The 19116-nt window shown below is 44.9% G+C and overlaps 1 long non-coding RNA gene across 1 annotated transcript; it reads left to right on the top strand.

Annotated features, from left to right (window-relative positions):
• The first annotated feature begins 1114 nt into the window (after positions 1–1114).
• Positions 1115–18740, top strand: LOC135397627 (uncharacterized). The gene is made up of 4 exons (XR_010423682.1): positions 1115–1125; positions 1192–1218; positions 1270–1319; positions 18453–18740. It is a non-coding gene; the product is annotated as an uncharacterized LOC135397627 (long non-coding RNA).
• Positions 18741–19116: the final 376 nt, after the last annotated feature.

Raw genomic sequence — 19116 nt, 5'->3', positions numbered from 1 at the left:
TCAATGTATTTACAATAACCCTTTTTATAAATTCTTTCATTTCAGACCCTGAAAGAAATCATAAAATTATCGTCGTCACATTGCTTACCACACGATAACTCACGTTGGACACAACACTGACCTGAAAAAGCGGTTATTAGTATTATATGAAACCACACTGACATTTCAATAATACCACGGTCCGTGATAATACTTAGTTTGATGTCGGTGGCGGCGGGCTACAGTAATCTGTAAGCGAATCTAAATTAATATCAACTTATTCATTTCTATTCCAACAAGAGGTACACAAAGGATAAATAATTGAAAAACATTCTATCAAAACGAGGAACAAGCATGCACACTCAACACTGAATAGCAGAGAAACACTCTAAACGGCGCATCTGCCAACGTATAAACAACAGAGACATGCAGGAAAATAATATCGAAACAAACTATCAAACAAGAAACATTACAAATTTAATAAATTGAAATGCAAATAATCTATCTTTGGGAAAGCTAAGTTGAATATTCCAACACGACATAATTATGCAATTTATTATGACGTGAATAGCGCACACGCAAGGAAATAATGAGAAACACGATCAACAGCTAATAGAGAACCAAAACAATGCACCATCCGACACGTAAACAAGAGGTACACAAAGGATAATTAATTGAAAAACATTCGTTGTGTACCGTTTACCGTTGTGTCTTGTTTACGTGTTGGACGGTGCATTGTTTTGGTTCTCTATTAGCTGTTGATCGTGTTTCTCACTATTTCCTTGCGTGTGTGCTATTCACATCATAAGAAAATGATTAATTGTGTCGTGTTGGAATATTCAACTTAGCTTCCAATATTCTTTATTATATGTATTGCATTCCTTCTGCTTTCTTTTTGGATAAATTTTTCTCTCAACTTAGCTTCCCAATTTTGTTTAATTTGACGTTAATATATGAGTCCGATGACTTTGCTGGATTGAATGATTAGATCTGTATGATTAGTTAATATTAATTGTCAGTATCTTTTCAGCTTACACACCGGTGTCCGATGATAGCCGTAAGTTTTTGATTCACAACGTAGTTCTTTTTTCTCATGAATGTTGTCTTTTTCAGTATTTACTATAAGCCCCTTTTCATTTGAAGAGGGTAAGGAAATATAATGAATATGTTGATGGAATGAATAAGTTGATATTAATTTAGATTCGCTCGCAGACTACTGGGGTCCGCCGCCACCACAATGTATGTATTATTGAAATGTATAAGTTGATACTAATTTAGATTCACTTGCAGATTACTGGCGTTCGCCGCCACCGCCACCACCCTGTATGTATTATTGAAATGTGAGTGTGGTTTCATATATGCACCCGTTTGCAAATTATTTAGCTCGGCGATTTATCTGAGACACCCTGTATAGTGACGCTCGTACTGATAAGAGCGTGCATTGATAAAGACAACGTAGACGTTAATCGTCGATGTTACGAGACGGTAGCCTACGTTACGGTGCACTTGCCGCTAAATTTCACGCCGCACATTTCAGCAACACTCGGCAACGTTCCCGAAAACGATGATTAATCGATGCAGCGCCACTTCCGCTGCACTCTCTTTCGCTTTGTCTCGAAAAAAGATGCACACTCCTAGCAGATGACGCAGTGAGTATGTAGGCACGCACGGTACGAGGGTGAGTCGACCACAGAGGAAGTCCTTGTTGTCTTGTTTGCGGAGCTCGTGCCTCATTTATCGCGTGTGTGCGGAAGCGCCAGCGGGATTTCTGTAGGCCGTTGAGAACACAGAGCAACTCACACGCGCAGCTCACAGCAAATGCGTTTTTTCCGCGAGCCGCGAATATCTTCTATACGCGAGGTGGAATGGAAGACGAGGATCAAATTCCCGTTCCAAAAACCGTTTCCTGGAGTTTTCTATGAAGGTTGAAGAAAGGTGGGTTAGGAGCTGCGACACAGACTTCTGATACTGCCCGTGTCACATCTTACCTGAATACGAAACGAGCAGCGGCCGAATTTCATAACCTCTTTGGAGCTAGAAGTTATCATTCCCTTTGAAACACAAAATAGATCATCTCAGTGTGGAAGCAATAGATCACTAAATCGCTAGAAGACGTACGTACGTCATCGTGACATTGCCTATCTTCTCTTCTGTTCTGCTGAGCTTTTGCTGTTATTTGTTACGCGGCAAATGTTGAAATACCCGATAACCTACCCGTATCTTACCTCTCCGACCGTGGTCTTTCTATCTCACCCAGCAAGACTGTTGCCATGGCATTCACCCGACGATCCTTCCGCAAATTCCCCCTCCGCGTTCACGGCTAACAGCTCGCCTTCGTGCGTCATCACAAATACCTGGGGCATAACCATTGGTCTCATCACGTGACATGGTCTCATCACGTTAAGACACTTGCTGCCAAAGCTTCGAGCCTGGTTAACGTCGTTAAGCGTGTCGCAGGTGCGTCCTGGGGCCCCTCCTACGGCGACCTCCAACGAGTCCCTACTGCTCTTCTCTTGGGCACGCTACGGTATAGCCTCCCTATGCCCCATGGAATCAGCCTTACCCAAGACAGAGAGCTTCTCAATCTTCAAGCCCGCAGCCATCCGTGTCTGCCTAGGAGTCCTTCAGACAAGGCAGACCTACTCAGTCCTCGTCGAAGCTAGAAAACGCCCTATTCCTACTCTGCGGTACTCACCCACCCTGCGTGTATGCATACGCCTGCTGTCTGACCCACCCTTCCCATCCCCTTCGTCAGATTGCAGAAAGCTGCCCTGCTTCCACCATCAGTACTGCCATTGCCCGCCTAAGGAATTATCTCCCGTCCACGACACCTACTCTCTCTTTTGCGCCAGCTATGTGGACCCTTGAGCGCCCCGTCATTGAACCTACAATCCCGGACCTTCCTCGAAAACGCAAAGTTCCTCCACTAGTAGCCCATCAGCTCTCCTTGGCACATATCAACTCTACCTACCCTTGCTGTCGTCAAATCTTCACAGATGCATCTGTGATGCATGACACGTCAGGGGCAGCCTTTTACGTCACAGATAAGGACCACGAACGAGCCTACACGTTGCCCTATCCTGTGTCCTCTACTGAGGCGGAACTGTATGCCGTCCTCGCAGCCCTAGGGTACATTGCTGGCCTGCCACCTGAGAAGTCCTAGGTTGTCCTTACTGACAGCAGGGCGTCCCTCCTTCTTTTGCTGTCTTCCTGCCCCGCCATCATATGTGACCTGCCCAGCATCATCATCCAGGCATACAATTGGTTCTGTGCAAATGATCACGTTCTTTCTCTTCAGTGGATTCCTGGTCATGTGGGCTTATCCGGTAACTCACGCCGAGATGCGTCTGCATGACGTGCTGCACAAGTTGTGACACATGCCACTGTACGTCTGCCCCTTACTGTTTCTGCCCGACGTATGTCTATACGCCGCCGGTGTGCTGTTGGTGCCCAACCGTTCAGAGCTGAGGCTGTCTGATGCAACAGTCGCCTACAATGAATCATTCGAAACCTCAGTGGACTTCTTTATGACGTGGAATCACTCGTGCACCGCCTCCGTCTAAACGTCGCTAGCACACCGCTGCAACTGTTCAAAATGGGTCAATCTGGCACTCCCCTCTGCACTAGCTGTGGCGTAGTGGGTGATATTCCCCACTGCATCCTAGTGCGGGCAACACCTTCTGCACCGTGACGCCCCCTGTCGTCGTGTATCCCAACTTGGCTACGGCACTATAACACCGGCTACTTTACTGGGTCCCATTCTTCAGCCGACCACTGCGTTCCTTCGCTTTCTCCACACTTCGAAACTTGTCAACGCCTTGTGACGGTGTGTGTGATTTTTCAGTTTTAGTTTTGTATTCTTCCTCTTTTCCTTTTCTTCTTCCTTTTCCTTTTCTTACATTTTCTCCTTTCTCTTTTGTTTTTTGGAATAGCAAGCCGACCTACGTCTGGCTGACCTTTCGTTTTTTTTTCTTAATAAACATATCCCCCCTTCTCATTTACTTTTTATTGCCGAAGTTAACTTTTGAGGTTTCGATTTTCTTTCCCCATACTATACCACTACTGCAGCAGGCACTCCCTACTTCGTTGAAGTTCCCATTTTATCACTCCGTCATCTCAGTTGAGCGGCACACCAGGAATAGGCATTGAATTTAGTTATTGGCGAGCTGAAGCGTTGCTCGCGTGCTGTTCTCTTGAGTAATCAAAATTATTGAAAAAATAAAAATAAAACAAATAAAAATAAACACACATTAGAGTCGAAATGAGCCAGTAAAGTCCGTGCTAGGAGCATACCAGTTTAATGTTTCGCATTTCGGTCTTAGCAACGTAGGGCGTATATACTACGTAGAGGGGCGCTTCCGAGTTCTAGTGGGAAATCATGAGATATCATTATTGCGCTTGTAAAATAACATGTCGCCTAACTGCACACGATCAAGTGTAGCTTATACTGTTGTTGATTCTCTACGACTGCACAGCCCCCCTTGGGAACGTCACACAATTTGCTCTCGGGATCACCGCGAGCAGTGCCACAGCTGGGACGGATCAACAGATATTCTTCCCACATGTGGTATTTGTTCTCTCGACGCTCACTATTTGTACAGCCATAACCTACAAAGGGATATATATATATACTGTGGAAACCTACGTACCCACAACCTCGGGCAGCACAACAGATTCAATCAGACAACAAACAGGTTTATTTCACCTCTTCAGCTTGCATCCAGCAAATCAACCATCTTTCCCAGCGGATCACCGCTTTTATCCCCTGTGACAAGGGGTACGCCCCCCCCCCCCCCCCGAAGCACGGCTGCCCTCTGTCGCCGTGATACGTGGCGCTTTCTAATCGCCGGAAAAAACGGGAAAAGAAAAGGAACAAAATAGCCGGAGCTCCTATTAATTTTTCCTTTGTATATGTACTTGCTGGCTTGCACTGCGGCCTCCACAGGTAGCGCCGTCACCGCGTAGCATGGATGTCTCCCCGAGACACACTGTTAGTATGGTACTGTTAGCGCCGGCCGACCCAAGATCGTGTCACTTCCCTGACTTCCCCGGGCTGACGAGCTCCAAGCAGAGCGAAACAGCTGTCCCCGGCTGGGAGTGCACGATCAAATTATAAACATATATATGCGTATCTTCAATACAAAAAGCTGGCGCACAAAATGGCGTGGCGCTGACCCTATTGGGTGTACCCAATATATATGCGTCGCGATTCCAGATTCCTCCGTACTCCCCAACGACCTTCACGTGCCAGTATAACCAGGGATTGCGTGGTCGTGTTCGACGTAAGAACGGTACGCTTAAGCCCCGCCCTACGCTTGTTCCTATTGGCTGCAGTAGCTAGCCCCATGGCACTATGGCGCGGCAAGTAGCGCAACGACGCCGAAGCTATCGGAGCCCTAATTACGGCGCTGCAGGACACGCTCTCCCAGCCGAATAAACGGCTTTGCCTTCTTCGTCGGGGCAGTTCTATGAAGGCTGGCGGACTACATTTGGTGTCGTCTTGGCTTGATCGTGGGTACAAGTTTACCCTGTCACCGGTTTTTCGTACGTGCTCACAAAACTGACTGACTGTCCACACTCGTATTTAGACCCCCACCCCCTTTTTTTTTTCTCTCTGTCCTGTCATCCTAGTCAGTACGTTTCGACCGCTTTCACCAATGTATGATTTCTCCTTCACCCCGCAACTTGCCCCAGGTGAAAAAACAAATGAAGGAAGAAATTGAACTGAACTGAAGTGGGAGGTGTCTGCATTTCCCAAGCAACCAAGCGAACATTCTTTATGCATTCACGCTTTGTTCATTCTACGGCTGACAAGCAGTGAATCGCCAAGCACTTCCTCTCTCCACTGCACTGCAATATGTCCCGCTGTCAACCGGTGTTGTCTGTGCAGAGAAGCCGTCGTCATTCTGTCATTGTTAACGGGGAGGGGGGGGGGGGGGGGGGCGTCACGCGCCTAATTTCACTATCCCGCCTTCTCATTCTTCTTTCTGTTCTCGTCCATTAATTACGTTTGCGCGCCCTTTCGTCACCAGGGGGAACCAAAACACACACGTAGAAAGACTCTCCGACTTCTCGGGCGATTGCATGAACGCCGGCACCTCGGTTTTGCTGCTATATGTGCTCGGGCCTCTGTGCCACACCAGACCACGTATTTGTTGTTATCTTAAATGGGCCGATGCATGCGCAGCCATCTGCGTGTTACTTTTCGAGAGGTTGTTCATTAGTCCCTGAATAGCTAATGGGAAAGAAACGTGACCGATACACAAGCTAAATAATGAATTCCTCGCTGCTTGGCGATCGTGTGCTCGTTTTATGTATTAGTAATATTTATTTATATACATTTTTTTTCCTCTCGCTCCCGCTAGAGTGTAAAATGAAACATGTAACTAAAATGTAATATTTAGTTGAATAGAAGGCTTTGGGGCTGTTATACTGTATACACGAGCTTTCGTTTGGTGTGGTACCTATCTGGACTTCGGAAGTTAATTGGCGTGCGTACCTAGAGCACTCCACTTATTACATTCCCCTACTGATGGTAACCGAATTAACGCTTAAACTGAGCATTTCCTCTTTGCCTCTGGAACGTGGAAAAAATGATTTAAAGATCATAAAACGATACTTGCCCTATACTTAGCAAGGCTGTACGTGAGTAATGGGCGTTTCAGCATCAATACTCGGCAGTAATACTGACATTTTGTTATATGCTAAGCATATTTGCTCTATGTTTGGCATTTACTACGCCTCGTGGGGGTCCATTTGAAAACGACCGCGATGTCCTGAAGCGGTCTTATTTTATCAGTCTTATTTGCGATCTTATCTCTTAGCGGTCGGATATTATAAGAGTTTCTTGACGAAAATGCGTTTCCTATCACACCGTTGCAAATTTTGCAAATTTTCGACATCCTATAATCTCCAACAATAACTTATACACGCGGAGCAGTACATAAATACTTTCGATCCATATAGGGTCGATATAATTTCCATTATTCGTCATAACTTCTGCTCGGACGTCGACGTCCTATCGCATCATTGGACGTCAACATTATAGCCCATCACCGGCCATCAATATCACGTGACCGTACGCAGGTCTCAGCGTCCCAGCGTCATCGTCAAACACCGTTCGGCAAGGGTGGGTTTTGCAGGTCCGCTTTGTGCAAGGACGCGAGACACGAAAAAAATCGAACGAGAGATATTATATTGCGATACTTGTGCGACCACAAGGACTATGCTTCCGGAGAATTTGTTAAGCGTAGCAGAACAAGCCGGGAGACAAGTTCAATTTCTCCTATCTTTTTTTCCCTTGCAAATAAGCAAATGAGAAAGTTCCGATTGAAGCGATACTAAGCGTTAGACCTCTGCCACACACTTCAGCAAGAATCGTCGATGGTCGGTATACACGATGTCATCGGTATGCGCACCCCGCTTGTTTTTCTTTCTCTCAGCTATGAGGCAGTGGTGTGGTGTAAAGAGTTCGTGAACGAATTAAAAGACGACTTCGTGAAGAAAGGTCCATCGTAAGCACAGCGTGCAGGTAAGAGACATATCCCTAGCAGAATTAAGAGTGAATACTATGGATGTTTTGGAAACTGTGCCGGCTAGATCTTTTCTAGCAGTAAAGGCAGCGCTGCAAGTGCATGCGAGCTGAGATTTGTCAAACAGGGAGGAAATACGTCGACTGGTGCAACGGGTATGTAGCTATAGACTCAGTCTGGTACGTATCTTGAGTACGTACTCAAAATACAGTATTTTAAATACTTTTTCCGGTATTTTGGTACTTTACTCAATACTTTTTGTGACAAGTATTTTTAACGTATTTAAAGTACTTTTCTTCGGTATTTGCTACTCAGTACTCAAAGTACTTTCCTTCCTGGTCAAGCCATATCCAGCACACTTCCCGCAGTGCCGAGACTTTCAGCTCATTAGAATTTAACCCCCTTTTCTTCTTTCTTTTTTCGGGCATTCGCGAATCTGTCATATCCTCTTGTACCGTAGGCTGGTCCCACCTTGCTTGTCAATAGCCAACTTCGTCAGAAAGCCGTTCCTATTCATATTGCCAGGTGAATCACCAGGGGATTAGGTACAAGAGAATCCCAGCATTTATTTCCTTGGTCGCCAAACCAATAAACACGTGCCACAGGTTGAAAGACCCGAACGGACATACAGGACGGATTACGAATTGGTTCAGAACATATCAACAAAGTTTACTTGGGTTCATCAAAGTTCACCAAACATTGACACCAAGACGTTGCAAATGAAAGATACGCTTCAGCATGGCTGATGAAGTTTATTCCTTTCATTTGTCCACGTTCAGAATACGCGTTTCACTTACAGCTAATACTAAAGTGCTTTAAAGAGCATCTTAAATACTTCTTAGAGTATTTAGTACTCTACTCAAATTACTTTCAGTTTTGAGTATTTTGTACTCTATTTTAAATACTTTTTACGTAGAGTATTTAGTATCTTATTTTAAATACTTTTGCGCAGTATTTTGTACAAGTCTGGCTATAGTAGAAGGATGCGCCTATGTGCCGTGCGGTAAGATGGTTCAACCTATGAGGATGCAGATCGGGATGAGGTAGATATTTGGGATCAGGGACCTTTCGCTCAAGCGTGTTCTTTCCCTATCCCTCTCACTCACACAAGCATTGACGCACGCAGACAAGGGAAGAAAGACTCTTGTCTCTTCGTCTTGTTGTTCTACTACAACAATGTTACTATCGATGTCACTATAATACATATATGCAGAACCATAAATTCTGAAGAACGTTCGTCACTGAGACGGGATAGTTGAACATATGTTAGGCTTTCGCTGAGACTTGCACGTGTCTGGACTATCGTGCTCAAAATACTGGATTTTAAATACTTTTGTCGGTATTTTAACATCTCACTCAGTATAAAGGTACTTGCTGTCTATTTTAAATGCCCTTTTTCGGTGTTTTCTACTCCGTACCATAATTAATTTCGTTTTATCTCTTTGTTTTCAGATTATTTTACAACTTTTTTTTATTCCGCTTCATCTTTCGCTTGGAATCTGTTGTCTGGTACGGCGCGCTGACCTCAAATTACTCCTTTCCTTCCCCTTAGTTTCCTTTCGAGGACATTCTCTCAGGCGAATTCGGGATCCTTCACTTCAGGAAACAGGGATTTAGGTGACTCATAGTATATGACCGATAGCTTCTGCTTTGGCTAGTAACCAGTGCAAGCTTTATTCCCCCCCCCCTCCTCCCCATTCCGTTTGTGGAGATGACGAACGTGGATAATCTCCGTAGAGGTACCGTTCACAGTAAGTGTAATACTTAATTCCACAGTATTCGCATCGAGGTACATAATCAAGGAAGAAAGTACTACATTTTCTTCCATGACCATTTTCTTTTTGGTTCGCAAGCAGCGGGCATTCGCAAATTCGCAACGAGTGGGGAAATCTTATCGGTCCAGTGCAATCTCAGTTCTCCGCAAGGAGGCAATTCAAGGCAAAAAGGTAAAATAGGTAAAGCTAAAAAGGTTACTCAAAGAAAGAGAAGAGGGCTGACACACGGGCGTTTGCAAATGCAACTCCTACCACGAGGCAGTAAAGTCTGCCTATAGAGGGGGGCATTAAAGTGTAGAAATTTTTCATCGCGAAATGCGAGATGCTGTTACTTTGACCCCAACACAAAATGGACTGAATTTATCCGTTGCATCTCTCGTGATGTAGGACCCGGATTTGTAGGCACTAAAAATGCCCGTATAAGGCAGGCATTTAAGACCCCCCCCCCACACACACACACAAAAAAAAAAGGCACCGAAATAGGCAGTAAAAAGAGAAAATAGGCACGTTCTCCTGATGATGTATATTTAGTTTTTCGTAAAGCTGTTCGCTGTATGCGTTGATGGTGCTTGCGCTCGTCCTGGTACAAGAATACCTCTATGCCTTTTAGTGCCCCTTTAGCAAGTCGGGAAGCGAGTTCAATTTCCCCTCTTTTTTTCCCCCATAAACAAACAGACAAACAAACAAATGATATCTTTCTTTGCCGTGTAGCTCCATCCTGCTCGAGCAAATGCCATTCAACGTGACTGCCATTCGTTGAGAATGTCATTCACCTTGCCGGTTGACAGGGAGGGTATTAGTTACATTCATTCTTCTCAGCCTATATATGTGCTCTATGCAACATTCCCAAAGTCGTCGACATCGAGCTTATATTTGGTTACCCGCTGCTTGACCTTCCCCTGAGCGTCATCCCGTTGTCTCAAAAATGGCGTTGTTTGTCTTAGAAACGATAGCTCGGGCACACAGACGAAACGAGACCGTCGCCGGTTACAAATACCCAACGGGGCGCCGGAGGAACGAGAATCCAATTAGGTTTCGCTTTCTTTCCGATCGCAGGTCACTGTCCTTGTGCTGTTTGTGCTTCGGACTTGTAATTTCGACTCAGGGTCAACGATGTCTGCAGGGTTGGTGGACGGGCATGGATTGCGTAAGAAGGTGAACTTGCGTCGATCTATGGAAAGTCGTTATTCAGGAAGACTGGTGAAAGTACGCGAAGTGTTTCGACCTTTTTGCTGCACACGCACTAGCGCACAAAGTGTTCGCGTTAAAGTTCACAAAGTGTTAAAATGCCGCTCCATGAAATGATAACAAAAGGAACATGATTCGCCCGTTGGAAAAGGAAGCGCAATTTGTGATATCCCTTTGAAATACTCGTGCACTATTGATATACGAGTGAATTATAATATAATTATCATTGGGGGTTTACGTAGCGAGACAACTCAGTACAAGTGAATACACGAGTATATACATGAATGAATACACGTACACAACTGCGCACTTAGATTCTGACAGATGCAACATATATACACACACACATAAATGGGATGATGATGTGGTGGGTCATTCTCCGCAGTTATGGTGGTACACTGCCCCATTGCGCTTGTGGAAGGGATGAGAAAGTGATGATCATGGAAAGGTGTTCTATTAGAGTTCGTCCATTAGTCCAGTGCTGGAGAGGAACTCTGCAACAGCTCGTAGGCCTTGCATCAGATGTGAGGGGTCCGACCATGGCCCGAGAATTTTGGCTAAGTCGAACTGGCGTCGATCGACGCGTTGGAGAGCAGTTTCCATGAGGCCGCGCTCGCGATCGTACTGGCCGCAGACCAGGAGGATGTCATGGAGGTCACCGCGCACACCACACGTGGAACAAAGGCTGGACGCGCCGACACCGAGGGGGTGTTTCAAAGCCAGTGTAAAAGCCACATTAAGTCTCATGAGGTGGAAGACTGTGGTAAAGGAACGCGGCATTCGGCGGGGCAGAGTATGGGACAATGTGGGGTCAACGGAGTAAAGCAGAGAGTGGTTGGTGATGTCACGTTGCCATTGAGACTGCGTCACGGGGCCAGTGAGGCTTGAGACGTGGTAACGGCGATCCCCCCGAGACAAGATGATGGGGACACGCCGGGTGTACTGGTAGGGTTGCCACCAGGCCGGTATTATACTGGCACGGCCGGTTATTTGGGCGCTCTGCCGGTTGCCGGTAGGAAGGTGATACCGGCAGCCTTTTGCCGGTATTTGTGGCTCAAGACCTTTCATAAGGGCTTTTACGGGATTTTCCCTTGAACATTCCACTACAGCTTGAATAAATCTGGAAATCAGGTCCAGCTCCGCAGTCACCAGTCGTTTTCTTAGTTATTCATTCTTATTATTATTATGATTGTTATTTCTAGCATCAATGATACAGCCACACACAGGAACATATGTTTCCTCGTGTTATCTTGAGCGAGCACGCTCTCTCTCTCTCTCTATGTGTGTGTGCTGTCCGCCCCTCCCCCACTTTCTCTTTTCCACGAGCCTTTCCTTCTTTCTCTCTATTCGACCTCCTCTCCCTCAGCCGGTATTTTTCACTACGAAAGATGGCAACCCTATGTACTGGTGCGCGCCTGCGGCTGTTCGATCTGCGTCCTCGTTTCCGCTGATGCCCACATGACCCGGGATCCACTGGAAGACGATAGAGTGGCCCTGTGCGCTTGCTTTCTTGTATACTTGTAGAATTTCAATGACCACAGGACTGAGGAAGGCGCGAAGTCCCATAGTTGCGACACACTGCAGCGCAGATCTGGAATCCGTAAAAACGACCCAGGAGCGAACGGGGCTGTCAGTAATTTTCCGCAAGGCGAAAATAATAGCATAAAGCTCAGCGCATGTTGACGACGTTTTATGTGAGAGATGATGGCCATCTGAAATTGACTCGGAGGGAATGACAAAGGCAGACGACGAACTTCCCCTCGTGGTTGAGCCGTCCGTGAAAACTGCGGTGGAAGTCTCATAACACGAGCTCATCATATCGAGAGTGAGCTGCTTCGTCACGCATGCAGCGACGTTGCCTTTCTTCCCTGTTAGCCCAGGCACCGACAGGGAGATGCAGGGCGTCGGAGAAGTCCAAGGAGGAGTGCTGGGAGCTGTGGGTGTGACAACAAAGTCAGGCATGCTACTCTTCAGTTGAGAGACACATTGGTGTACGCTGCTGTGCTTGCATTTCCGGAGCTTCCTAACTAGCGGATGCCGCTGATGGTGAGCTAGAAGGCGAATATTGTCGACACGTCTCCCCGTAGCGAAGCACTTCGAGCGGGGCTTCCTTAGCCTCAGGGTCTCTGCCACCCGAGGGACTCCCAAGCACCCTCGGAGACTGCGCGCCAGGAGGCACTGAAGCTTATGAACATATATTTACCTCTCTCTTTTTTTTCTTTTAAAGGAATAGCAAGTCGGCCTACGCCTGACTAACCTTTCCTCCCTTTCTTTTTTGAATAAACATACCCCTCCCCCCCAAAAAAAAAAACAGATTGAAGGCTTGTCCAGGGTATCGTACTTCGGGCGGGGGGGGGGGGAGTACTTCATATAGCTAGTTCTAGAAGCGCATTTATTGAGTGCTGTGTTGTGTTTGATGCGAGAGCCAGATGTTGTATTCAGGTAATGTTATCTGCTGCTGTGTCGTAATTTAAATTTGGAGGCGCCGGCTTCGGAGGAGCCTCATTTTTGTGTGCTTTTCTTCCTACGCATAGCCTAACCTAACCTAACCTGGCCAAACCTAGTGCACCCGTTAATAGTCAACCATGGAAGTTTATATTACGCTATATTACGCACTGCATTGCACGACCGTTCCTAAGAAGTGAAATCGGAAGGAAGTTTGTAACGTATGTATATACCCTAAACGAAGAATGCCTCTATAAGAAAATGTGTCTGAATGAGGAATTCAACGTCGCTTTCCTGCACAACAGCGAGTGAAATGAGAGCAAGATGTAAAAAAGAAAAAAAAAAGCGGGGGGGGGGGGGGGAGCTGACGGTCGTGCAACTGGTAAGGGTCGAAGTTTCCATAAGCTCCAGGATAGTGCACTAAATGTTCACCTTGAGAATAAACAAACAGGAATATGATGACAGATGAAAGTCACTTGAGGCTTTGTTTGTATCTGTCCCTTCTATGTTGTTCCAGCCTCAGAACTAAACAGGAATATCTAAGCTCGGTACCAACTCTATCGGAAAGGTACAATCCTACGGTCGCATGAGCTACGACATTGTGCTTCCTGCTGTGACCTATCTACGATCTCAGCACTTCTGGAACAACTGTCAACCTCGGATTAAGTTCCCCTACTCGAACTCAACCTTCTCTGCCAGATTACTGTACAAGGGTTGCTGTGTCATTGCACGGCAGTATCTCAACTATGCTGCACGCATACGCTACTAATCGAATTCCTGCCTCGGACTGTTCTGGAGAGGTCAGTGTATACGACACCGCGTGCATCGCTTTCAAATAGACCCTCAACGTCAGTTACATTTACCAGACTTCAACCCCTTGGCAGATAATTTGTTTGTCGCTGAGGGCGGCGGAAATTAAGTTTCGGGTCGCTGACATCGAAGACGCGCGCGTAATTGCTACTCTTTTCAAGTCTGATATATCGAATTGCAAGAGTGCAGTCGCTAACTCTTGCGTCCTAACTTCTGCATATCAGGGCCACTCGTCGTTTAACGTCGCCCAAAGGTTCGTTGACTGTGCGTGTAAATAACCTTCAAATAACCTTCTAGTCTAAACAACGTTCCCCAGGCTTGAGCTTAGCGGAGCGGTTTCAGGTTACACACACGAAAAGCGTAACATGCCTACTTTAAACTCCGTAATCCCGACATGAAAGGGCAGGGTCGCTGACTTTCTTGTCCGGCATGTATATGAAGAACTCACATTGTTTTGCTTGTGTGCTTTTGAGGTTTAAAGGAAAAGGAGATTTAAAGTTTTGTTGCGGGCGTCGTCGGCAGTGTGGAAAGGCAAAATACAGGAGCGTAAGAATATGTTTAAATGTTCGTTTATTGATTTAATGGATAAAGAACTGCAGTTCGATTCATGGGGGTGATTTCGCCTTTGTGCTCGTTTCTGTTTTGTACCTGCATTCCAGCTTAAAATTCTACTGAATCTTTCGCGCGTTCTACTACTGCGAAACCCGTTTCCAAGCTCTGTGTGCCCGCGCACATTTCGGTTGTCATCGTATGTTCTCTTCCTTCTCTTCTTTACTCTCCAGAACAGTTCCGGACGGACGACACAGCTGTCGACGTCGGTGGGCTCTATAAAGGTATCGCTTAAAAAAAAAATCACTTGGTGTGGTAAGTACTACGATCAACGTCAGTTGTCAGCGTACCACATACCGGTGCTTCACAACCTCGCTCTTACGACAGAACAAGCCCGATACAAACCATTCTTGCAAAGGGTAGTAAGCTATATGTCTTGGCGTTCCTCGAGCAACTTCCAACACGGTAGCCATGGCAGAGACACCGGATCCACTTGTACCTGTTCTCAGGATGCAAGAGCCGTCTCGCCACTTCTCTCGACTGGCAAACGCGTCATCATCGCCATCGTTTGTGACAAGTGTTCCCACTAGTTCGGGGTGTTTGTCCCCCGCTCCCCAACTATACTGGGGTTTCTCCCTTGTTTTTATTTATGTAAACTAACTGCGGCTAAGTGGCCTGGGGTAGCCAGTCTGATTCTGTCGTGACTTAAATCCCCATTTTTTCCCCTTTTCTATCGCATCACATCACAATAATAAACTTTTACTTCACTTAGCTTTAAAGGCCCGAAGGGAATAAACGATTATCAGTCAACAACATGAATGGAGGCTGAAAGCCGGATTACTTACCAGCAGGGGCGTGCATAAATACATTTTTTGAGTATTTAAATATAAATCCAAAATACTTTGTTGAAACGGGTATTTAAATACTTTTCATAAATAGTTTTCAACGTGAGTGTTTAAATACAAAATATAAATACAGTATTTAAATGCCGTAACTACTACCATAAATACTGGGAGGAAGGTGTCATTTGGAATTACAGAAATAACGATTATCATAAGAACAAATCAGCAAGGAACAATAGCATTTCTTTGTTAGATTATCATGGCGATTTTAATATTGGAAAGTTCTCGAAGACTGCTTCTTTTAGGCATCTTCTGTTCGGCCGTACAATCAGATTCGCAAAGGAGAACAGCTTCTCCACAGGTGCTGATGAACAAATGCTTGTATTAAATTTGACGAAGATGCTTCGTAGAACAATGTATATATGTTCGGGTAGTCGCGACCGTTGCCCTCAGCAACAGTAAAAAACTCGTCATCTAAAATGGTTTGTCGCATGCGCATGCTAGCGCAAACCCGGCATATAATTACGCCCCAAACTCGTCCTTCTTCCCGAAAGGTCAAATGCAGGGCAACTTTAAGATATGAGTCAGCATATTCTGTATTTCAGAGTATTTATAAAGTATTTACAAGAATAAATACCCGAAAAAAATTGGTACTTAAAGATAATTATCAATACATTTGTCGAGTCTGTATTTAAATATAAAATATAAATACACGTATTTATATTTTAAATAGTATTTTAATTACAATGTACTATTTAAATACTGCCCATCCCTGCTTACTCGTAACAGCGTGAGAAACCGCGTTCACCTAAACATCTGAAACGCTGCGCATAAGAAACCAACTGTTTAAAAAAAAGTTTCAGTGTCGGTTGCATTTTGTGAGAGCATTTGGATACCATAGGACTTCTACCCTTATTGTGAAGGGGCTCATTATTTAATTCCCCGCATCACCACCAGCAATGGGGTTGAGTATCGCACCTGGCCATGAAATTCCCCATTCATCATCTCACAATAAAGTTGTAGTTGTTGTTGAGAGAGCATTCCATATTCCTTTCTCGCACATCAGGGGCTTTTAGTCGTTTTCGTGCCCGATATACGGTGAAAGTTGGCGCAAAGGCGCATGCGCGTGGTTATCGGCTGGCCGAAACTTTTTTCCACGAAAACTCCGATAGACAATAAACCTACGGCCGCTCTTCCGGGTATCTTCCGTTCCTTATCGCGGAACCCGTGTTCAAAAGACCCCGACGTGCTGTGTATCTCCGCACGTCTGGTGTTGGCTCGAGTGCCTCACATTCACCGCGTTGTCCCTCACATTCACCGCGTTGTTACTCGCCATGCGACCCCCATGTACTCGTCACAAGGGCAGTTGAGTTCTTGCTGCAAATGGCTTCTCCCCGCGTCAAGTATCGGTGAGGAAAAAAGGGATTCGGTGTATCCACCTGCTTCGATTATTGGTTTCGCGACCTATTGCGGCGGGTGTCATCCTTGGCCACAGGGCTCAGCATTAAGCCATTTCCGGCTGGAGGAGACTATTAGTTGGGAATCCACTTCCCCAGTTCCGAGCAACCGAGCGCAAATCATTGCCTTCCAATCTGAGAAGGAAAGTTTCCTTCGCGGATTGCGAGGTGCCCAAGGGTGTCTTCCGGTTGCTCGCTGTTTGTGACGCGATTGCCCATCTCTGCCGCTTTTCTCGACCTCGCCTTACTTTTGCTTCCGTGGTATCATTCTTCTAACATCTCTCTGTGTACTAGAGCAGGGGGTCTCGAGCCCGCGGGCAGTTGATCACCGAACAGATGAAAACTGCCCCCCCGCAAAAAACAAAAAATAAAATAAACTAAAAAGCAATGCAGAATTAGGAATCGTCCAATATTTTAAAGCCTCTTTTTTACACTTCACCATTTTAGAGTTTTCCCCCTTGCATGACGCAGTGCTGGTTTTGTCCAGATTAGTCCACATTCGGCATCATGTACGCGTGGCATCATGTACGCACGCACGCACGCACGCACGCACGCACACACACACGCACACACACACACACACACATACACACACATACATACACACATACATACACACACACACACACACACACACACACACACATACATACATACATACATACATACATACATACATACATACATACATACATACATACATACATACATACATACATACATACATACATACATACATACATACATACATACATACATACATACATACATACATACATACATACATACATACATACATACATACATACATACATACATACATACATACATACATACATACATACATACATACATACATACATACATACATACATACATACATACATACATACATACATACATACATACATACATACATACATACATACATACATACATACATACATACATACATACATACATACATACATACATACATACATACATACATACATACATACATACATACATACATACATACATACATACATACATACATACATACATACATACATACATACATACATACATACATACATACATACATACATACATACATACATACATACATACATACATACATACATACATACATACATACATACATACATACATACATACATACATACATACATACATACATACATACATACATACATACATACATACATACATACATACATACATACATACATACATACATAAAGAGACGATGATGAGATGGGGCTTATGCCGACCAGCAGGCTGGGCGCTGCCCCAGTGCCATTTGTAGATAGTAATTAATTTGTAGATTTGTAGGCTCCGCAGCTGGTGAAGCAGCGCTGATCGTTTATCTATATACAATCTTTAAAACAAGCACTTTTCGGACGAAAAGTATAGCCAAGTAGATTGTCGGCCGGTGGCGAACATAGTGATACCTCTTTCACATAGCTGGGTTTCTGGATGCAATTCTCGAGGGTGGTATCTTAAAATCAATCAATCAATCAATCGAGGGTGATATCGTCGCGCAGCGGCGGCGATCGCAGCGAGCTACCTTGGTGTCGCGCATGAGCCCACGTGGCGCTACACTGGTGCAATGTCGCGCACGTGGTACCCAGACGTATCATTTGTATAGCAGCTGACAGAGCGAGGGGGGGATATGTTTATAATATTAAAAAAAGGAGGGAAGGGTTAACCTGCGCTGCGGTGGCTTGCTATTCCCAGCGAAGAAAGAAAAAAAGAATTAAAAAAAAAGCTGACAGGGCATTCGTACAGTATAAGACAACCAAATCGAAACACAATGAAGTTACATACGGCATATGCAGCTATACAAATATTTTTATTTTTATTTTACAGATATATTTTACAGATGGCTCAGGCAGCACAGCGCGACGACCCAACGTGGTGTGCGGTGCGGCTCCCGACGACGGCCCAGCTGTATCGTATACCCCAACGCTTTCCCGAGATTCAGCCAATGTACCCTTACCTCCTTGCCTCCTTTCCCAGCACGAGTGTTAATTTGCGCGATTTTTAACAATGAAAACAGTATGTCATTGTAGGAAACGCTTAATTACATCATAGTCATCAGCAACATGAGTTCTTTATGGCATCACTTTACCACCAATGAAAAAATGGGTGTTATATAGAAAGTATACTGTCATCTGTCCTGCATATGTACTACTTATTTACTTCAAAAATATTCCGAAGTTATATGGAACAGAGATGGGGAAGTTATACTCGACAAAGGGAACTCGTTATCAGTTAAGTTACTGTGCAAGAAATCTAGCTAAGTTACTAACGGGGCTACATGTAATGATAACCAACTTGAAGTTCCTGAGCTACTTTAGCAAAGTAACGAGTTGCTTTCAAGTTACTTGCTACCCAATATATACTTTTTGGTTCTTGACCTTTCTATAGGTAAGATCATGATCTCACAATGGGCGATGCAAGACGTTTCAAAATAGTTTTGATATACAAAAACTATATCAATATCTGATAAGACGAAAGAAGCCTACATTTA

Source organism: Ornithodoros turicata, chromosome 6, assembly GCF_037126465.1.
Source record: "Ornithodoros turicata isolate Travis chromosome 6, ASM3712646v1, whole genome shotgun sequence".
Lineage (NCBI taxonomy): Eukaryota > Metazoa > Arthropoda > Arachnida > Ixodida > Argasidae > Ornithodoros > Ornithodoros turicata.
The sequence above is the reverse complement of the archived record's forward strand: the minus strand, read 5'-3'. Positions and strand labels throughout refer to the sequence as shown.